This window comes from Toxorhynchites rutilus, chromosome 1 (genome assembly GCF_029784135.1).
Source record: "Toxorhynchites rutilus septentrionalis strain SRP chromosome 1, ASM2978413v1, whole genome shotgun sequence".
Taxonomy (NCBI): Eukaryota; Metazoa; Arthropoda; class Insecta; order Diptera; family Culicidae; genus Toxorhynchites; species Toxorhynchites rutilus.
Genome location: NC_073744.1, coordinates 161,445,834 through 161,454,071, shown reverse-complemented (window position 1 = coordinate 161,454,071; position 8,238 = coordinate 161,445,834).

The window sequence follows — 8,238 nt, the reverse complement described above, 5'->3', positions numbered from 1 at the left end:
GAGGGCATCGATTCCTGCTTGGCAAGCGAGTTTTGCTGCTCGTTGCGGTGGTGTCTCTTCCTTGATGTGTAAGTCGATGAGTTGTTCGGTCAGCTCTTCAACTTCCTTACATAATTCGTCTGCTGACTGTTTTTTTATAGACTTCAACTTCGCTAATATGCTGTCGGCGCTAGTCTTTGATATACATGTAGTTTTTAAATTTGTTAGCAGTGAAGGTATATCCACGCTATTATTAATTGCTCTTCGGGCCTTTTTGTCGAGTCTGGTCAGTAGGAATTGATATACCAACGCTTTGTTTGCGCTGGGGGAGATCTCATTTAGTAGTGTGGCTGCACTGATGAACATATCGAGTCCATCAGGTGAGCCGTCGTAGATTGGCACCATTGCGGCTGCCTCTTTGTAATCGAATTTGGACATTTTCGGTTTTTGTATTCCAACAACGAACAATATCGCAAGAGCTACTTCTTTGAAAGATTTTTGTTTAATGATAATGTTTATTTTATTTCTAATATCTTGATATATTAGATTAGCATTTTCGGCAAGCAATAACAATTCTTCAGCCTCTTTATTGTGTACGAGAGGGTCTACTATTGTTTTAATATCTTCAGCTAATTTTTCAGCTTCAGCGAGCTTGGTTCTCAATGTAGCTTTTCTTAACTTTTTAGTTTGCTCGGATCGCAGTGATTTTGCAATTACTTGTAATTTCTGTATTTTGTTTTCTATTAAACTTGCCATTAAATTAAAGGCGAAATTTTTTTATTTCTGTTTTTGTTGATGTCTACAACAAGTAGTCTTACAGCTTAGCACATATTTTACATGAACATTTTGTGTTTTTTTTTTTTTTTCATTAAAAAATTTTTTTTTTTTTCATATTTTACATCTTATAATTGACTTACCATCTCTGTCGGCGGTATCCTACTACAGTATCAGTAAGGCTGAGCTTTGTGAAAGGTGTCACATAGATGGTTGCTCCATGGATGTCTTCAATTTTGATATTGAAACCTCTTTTCGGCTGCTTCGGGTGTTGCTTCCTATATTGCCGCCATCCGATTTTTTCCACTAATGCGATGTGTTCCGCTTGGGCCTCCGCCTGGGCCAAGATGTCCTTGATGTTCTCGTTCCACATGTTTAGTTTTTCCAATGGTCACTAGTTCGTGTAATGAGTTTCTATTGGTTCGTTCACATGGGTGGTTAGCACAGTTCCGTTTATTAGTTCACTTTGGTCTAGTTGGCACGTCTTCGTTGATTAGTTCACTTTGTTCAAGTTTTGAAAAAAAAAAATAGTTCACTTCTGCCCTTTATACCTGGTTGAGCTGTGCCGCTCTCACTGCTCGGGAGGCTACTCTCTCCGAGTGATTCTTATAAAACGTGTGCATTAACCGCACAACACCGTAACCTAACGCAGCACCAGCAAGGATGCATAAAGCAATCGTTTGCGGTGAACTCGACACTGGGGCGCTCGACACTATCTCGTCTGCCGAGAAAAAGCCCATTTTTGAACGTTCACTGTTTCGTCAAAACAAAAAAAATTGTTTGGTTTCACTCATAGCCGAAGATTCAGGCTAAAGTCTCGGTCGCCATGTGGAAAGTTCAACCCGATGTAGTATACAATTTCTATCACTTTGGGGCACTTGTGATATATTTCGGAATGAAAGAACTCAGGCACATTCCACTAATATAAATATCACTATATTCTTAGTTCCGTCCTCGCGTGCATTCGACACTTGTTAACTTGATTGGTTGGAAATGTAAAAGACCTGTTGCTTGCATTCGACATGTACTTTTTATAATGCTTAAACTAAAACTCTACACAAGGTAGCTTCTATTCTAGAGGAGGAGGAGCCAGCAAGGAAATATGTGAGCGCGTTCGATTGGTTCGAACGGGTCAATACGGAGAACAAAAGGGTAGTGGTTGTTTCTGTGTGTTGTCATTTCACACTTGGTTGAAGTGGGTTAGTTCTGCATAATGTTACGCTGCAAGGGTGAGTGGTTGTTATTTAATATTATCGTATGCAGCTGTGAGCTTGTGACATAAAAATGCATTTGGCCTACAAACATGTATGACGATAATTTATGGCGTGGGAATGAATTTGTGGGAATAGGATCGTTGGGATTTTATGACAAGTGGGAAAGGATAATGGTAATAGGTTATCCCGCTACAAAGTTCTGCATCGCAAAATGTTGGTATTGATAAGCTCTATAAGTCATACGAAGACAGTTCTGATGTAGAATTTGAAAAGCAAAAAAAACCTTTTTTTTACTTTTTTGAACTGATTACCGAAACTGAGGCCTATTTTGGAAAAACCGAAAGAATACTATAAAAATGATATCGGAAAGTTGCAAGATCGCTATGATCGCTGTATCGCCCTCGAAGGCAATTATGTTGAATAATTAAATTTAATTTACCTTGTAAACTTTTCAGCCGAACTGTTAGGCCCTGTGTAGTACGATTACAACAAATTGGGTAGCAATGGATAGCCAATGCTTCTAGGTATCGGTAAACAAATAACAGCTGCCAACGAGAGAAATATAGCGAAACAAGAGTTTGTTTTGTAGTCAATTTTCTTCGTGCCGGAATGAGTGAAAACGATATAATTCAACACGTAAACGTGTCAAAGAGAACAGTGTACTACATAAAGATGACCTGCGAAATAGATGAAACAACATATAATCCTGAGGTACTGCTAAAAAAAACAAGAAATTGTTTGCAGAAAATCTTCCAGAATTTTGGGAAAAGGAAGGTTGGCCGCCTAGCAGTTCTGATATCAATCCCTTGGATTATGTTGTGTGGAGCGTCATTGAACGGGACACTAATAAAGCCCCTCGCTCAACAATTGCATCGCTAAAGTCAAAAATCATGAAGGTAATGACGTCACTAAATCCCGACATGGTAAAACGAGTCTGCTGCAGTTTCTGGAAGCGTCTTAAGGCGGGATTCCACCTATTCGATTTGATGCATGCTACAAGTCAATGCTTCTTGCTTATTGGAGTGTATCATTTTACGACATAATTGGTATTGTTGAGCGATGTTGCCCTTATCCAATGGCTTACGGATCGGTGCGGCGTGTGCAGCATGACAATGTTGGGGCAACTACGTCATTTATTGACGATTATCATAATTCACCAGAATCATGGAGCAACAAAATTATTGATTATAAAAACAATAACATCAAGACATATGTGTAGTGGCTGAGGTGGAAACTAACTTTAAAAAAACGCGCAAGTATCATATCCATTGTTGTTTACGTTTAACTTGTAGCATGTATCATGTTGAATAGGTCGAACTCCGCCTTTACAATGGTCAACGACTATGAAAGCAACTTTTTCGAATAAAATCCCTTAAAAAAGCTTTATTGTTTGGAACAAAATGCATAAGACCCATTCCATGAGGTTATGCACCAGAAAACCCATTTTCAAATCTAGTTTTGAGAGAAAATTGAAAACGTTATTTGAATAACCACTAATTATATCATAAATTTTTTGCAACAAATTTAATTTTTATGCACCAACCTTTGAGAGGCGAGTTTAAAAAACTACTTGATTATATTTAAAATATTTTAGGTCTCACTATTTTTATGTTTCTTGAGATATCTCTGCACATGCATAACCAAATTTCAATGTCTATATACCATTGAATGGGTGATTAAATGCTTAAATGATTTTGTAATTTATGAGAAACAAGCATTTGAGAAACAGGTATTTTGAAGCGTTGTCACGTCACAAAAATAGAGCATTTTTTTAGTTTATCAAATGAACATAGGTTCAAACATTTTTATACTTGGGTTTCTCTGAGCAAACAATGAAAGTCAACAACCCACAAAATTTGGTTGAGATCGGTCCACAAACAGAGAAGTATCAACTGTCTCCAGAAGTTGTTGTCACGTCACGAATAGTATTCGATCCTTTCCAGTGTGATGTAACAACATTTTGACTCACTACAAACACTTTTCCCAAATAAAGACATACTGTGTATTACAGGTAATATGTAGATTCAAATTATACAGTTTTTTTTTTATGAACATACCATAAACAACTAAAATAATTGCCTTGTTTCGCAATGTTTCACAAACTAAAAGAACATAGAACTCATTTTGCACACAGGTCGAATATATTTCTTCTCTGACTTTGGAGGAATGAAAACGTAAAATGGCGCCAAAACGCTAGAATGAAGAGAATTCACCATATTATCAAATTGTCAGCGTTATGACACCATTGAAAATTCAGTAGGAAGCACGGTTGCGTTAGGACCACTTTCCCCTATAGGATGGACTTTTGGAAGGGGAAGGGGAGATCTCAGAGGAAAGTAAGAAGTATTCAGAGTAACAAAAAAACAAACATAAAAAATAGTACATCGCTTGCTACAATACGGTGAAAATCTTATTTACAACAACGCTTCGTGGAGACTGTTTATTCGCACAGAGCGCGTTGTCACATCACAAAATGCATGCCGTAAAAATGCATGCATGTTTTTTGAAAAACTGAGTATACAGGAATCTTCGTTCATCTTTCATTGCCAAATCATAGAACAAAGTTTATTTGTATGTATTGAAACGGAACTGAAAATACAACATTTATGTTCAAAAGTCGGAATCCACAAAAACAGGAAGTGGGTTATATCTATGGTATAACCGCAAGGGTGACGTAGGACTCTCGTTGATATAGAGATCATTTGTATGAAGTTGAATCTGAATTCATTCTGAATGAATGAATATTTGGAGAACTTCGAAAACGAGAGCGTTACGTTGGAGGCACAAGGTTTTATGCATCCAATATTGGATACGGAAATATCCTACTGATGGGGAAGAATAATCTTCAGAAGCTATCCTGTTGATTACGATTGATTGAAAAACCACAAAACCAAATGTATTTGGTCACAGTGTTACATGGATAGAAAACATTCAATTAAACTCTTTCACATGAATATATTTTGAAAATTCCCAAAGGAACTGGCAGATTATTTTCAGTAACGATTAGATATTTCCACATTTTCCTCGATACTGGAAGCCCACCAGTGGTTAATGCCAACTCGATAACCACCTGTTAATAGCACTTGATTGAAACATATTTGGTCACAGTGTTACATGGATAGAAAACATTCAATTAAATTCTTTCACATGAATATATTTTGAAAATTCCCAAAGGAACTGGCAGATTATTTTCAGTAACGATTAGATATTTCCACATTTTCCTCGATACTGGAAGCCCACCAGTGGTTAATGCTAACTCGATAACCACCTGTTAATAGCACTTGGTTGAAACATATTTGGTCACAGTGTAACATGGATAGAAAACATTCAATTAAACTCTTTCACATGAATATATTTTGAAAATTCCCAAAGGAACTGGCAGATTATTTTCCAGCAATGATTAGATCTTTCCGGAACTTTCTCGATGCTGAATGGCATCCTAACGGAAAGAGTTCTGCGCGTGTATGTGTCGATCCTTCGCCGTCCACCTCCTCCAGCACGTTAGGCAACGATGTTGTCTTGTCGATGTCCTCACGAAAAATGAATGTGTCTCACCACCAGAATATCGCTTAAGTATGCTTTTTGTGTGTGATTGAATCGAGAGAAGGTGTGGTTTACGATGGCAATTTGGAAGGCAAACTAGAGGGGAATGAACTCTCTGAGCTCGGAACTTTCGGCGACTGAGCAATAATCGATTGCGGGCGCATACAATATTGGATACGGAAATATCCTACTGATGGGGAAGAATAATCTTCTGAAGCTATCCTGTTAATTGCGATTGATTGAAAAACCACAAAACCTAATGTATTTGGTCACAGTGTTACATGGATAGAAAACATTCAATTAAACTCTTTCACATGAATATATTTTGAAAATTCCCAAAGGAACTGGCAGATTATTTTCAGTAACGATTAGATATTTCCACATTTTCCTCGATACTGGAAGCCCACCAGTGGTTAATGCCAACTCGATAACCACCTGTTAATAGCACTTGATTGAAACATATTTGGTCACAGTGTAACATGGATAGAAAACATTCAATTAAACTCTTTCACATGAATATATTTTGAAAATTCCCAGAGGAACTGGCAGATTATTTTCAGTAACGATTAGTTATTTCCACATATTCCTCGATACTGGAAACCCACCATTGGTTAATGCCAACTCGATAACCACCTGTGATTAGCACTTGATTGAAACATATTTGGTCACAGTGTAACATGGATAGAAAACATTCAATTAAACTCTTTCACATGAATATATTTTGAAAATTCCCAAAGGAACTGGCAGATTATTTTCAGTAACGATTAGATATTTCCACATTTTCCTCGATACTGGAAGCCCACCAGTGGTTAATGCCAACTCGATAACCACCTGTTAATAGCACTTGATTGAAACATATTTGGTCACAGTGTTACATGGATAGAAAACATTCAATTAAACTCTTTCACATGAATATATTTTGAAAATTCCCAAAGGAGCTGGCAGATTATTTTAAGTAACGATTAGATATTTCCACATTTTCCTCGATACTGGAAGCCCACCAGTGGTTAATGCCAACTCGATAACCACCTGTTAATAGCCGCGCGTGTATGTGTGTGTAGCGATGTCTTCCCAGGGAACCGTTTGTGGCATCACTCTCCTCCTGATAGATTCCCTTCTGGCCTAGGGTGCACAAACAGGCTCTTGGTGACACCGTTCATCCGCGCTTTCATGATAAATAAAGAGCTTCACCGCAACAGCGACAACATGCTCCAATCGCTGTTCAATTAGAACTGAGTGGATTTCCGAGCGCCGCTCGCTTATATACCGATTGGTGATTTCAATAGCCTGTTTTGAAAGCAATTTTAAGACTATTGAAACAAGTTTTTGGATCAAAAAGTAACAAGTATATAACGCGTAGACATTTTATCTTTCGAATGAAGTGTTTATCATACCATTTCGTTCAGTTGTTTAGGAGCTATTAACGCTCAAAATCTCGGTCTCCGGCGTAACGCTTTCGTTTTCGAAACTTTGATTTTACACCCCGGTATAGAAATGAAAGACGTAGTCCTACGTCAAAAGACAGGTGTTGTCACGTCACAAAAGTATTGGGCTGGCAACAAGCGCCCAATACTTAGCAGTATGATATATAATATTGCAATGGTATGATAAACACTTCGTTCGAACGATAAAATGTCTACGCGTTATATACTTGTTACTTTTTGATCCAAAAACATGTTTCAATAGCCTCAAAATTGCTTTCAAAACAGACTATTGAAATCACCAATCGGTATATAAGCGAGCTCTGCTCGGAACCCACTCAGTTATAATTGAACAGTGATTGGAGCATGTTGTCGCTGTTGTGGTGAAGCTGACTTCGTTTATCAAGAAAGCGCTGATGAACGGTGTCACCAAGAGCCTGTTTGTGCACTTTAAGCCAGAAGGGAATCCATCAGGAGCAGAGTGATGCCACTGAAAAGGCGGCCGAGAAAGTACCAGCATCGGAAAACGGTTCCGCTTGAGGCATCGGAGCAGCCGCCACACATACACGCGCGCAACTCTTTTCGTTTGGTTGTTATCCAGCATCGAGAAGAATCTGGAAAGATGTTATCGTTGCTGAAAAATAATCTGCCAGTTCCCCTTGGAATTGAAAATTACATTAAAGCGAAAGATTTTATTTTAATGTTTTCTATGCATATAATACTGCGACCAAATACATTTGGTTTTGTGCAATTAGCAGGAAGGCTTCTAAAGATTATTCTTCCCCATCAGTAGGATATGTTCGTATCCAATATTGGATGCATAAAACCTTGTGGCTCCAACGTAACGCTCTCGTTTTCGAAGTTGCCCAAATATTAATTTATTCATTCATTCAGAATGGATTTTGATTCAACTTCAAACAAATGATCACTAAATCAACGATAGTCCTACGTCGACCTTGCGGTTATACCGCAGATATAAACCACTTCCTGTTTTTTTTTTAAATGGAGATGCAATAATTTCAATGTGAGATTTCGCTCCACTGCTAAACAAAGCGTTAGAGTTAATGGAAAGTTTAGACCAGAAACTGATCAATGGATTTCAAAAGTGAGATCTGCTCTCATGGAACGCCGAGGTCATTGATAGTGAAACCTTTCCTGATCCAAGTTCAATTCTCAAAACCAAACTGCAAAATAAAAGTTCTTCGTTCATTCCCGCAGATGCTGTGAACAAGACTATCTCTGCCATAATGTTCCTGCACATTTGTGCAGTTCGGAATTCGAGACAGAAGCGTTCGGAATTCAGTTCG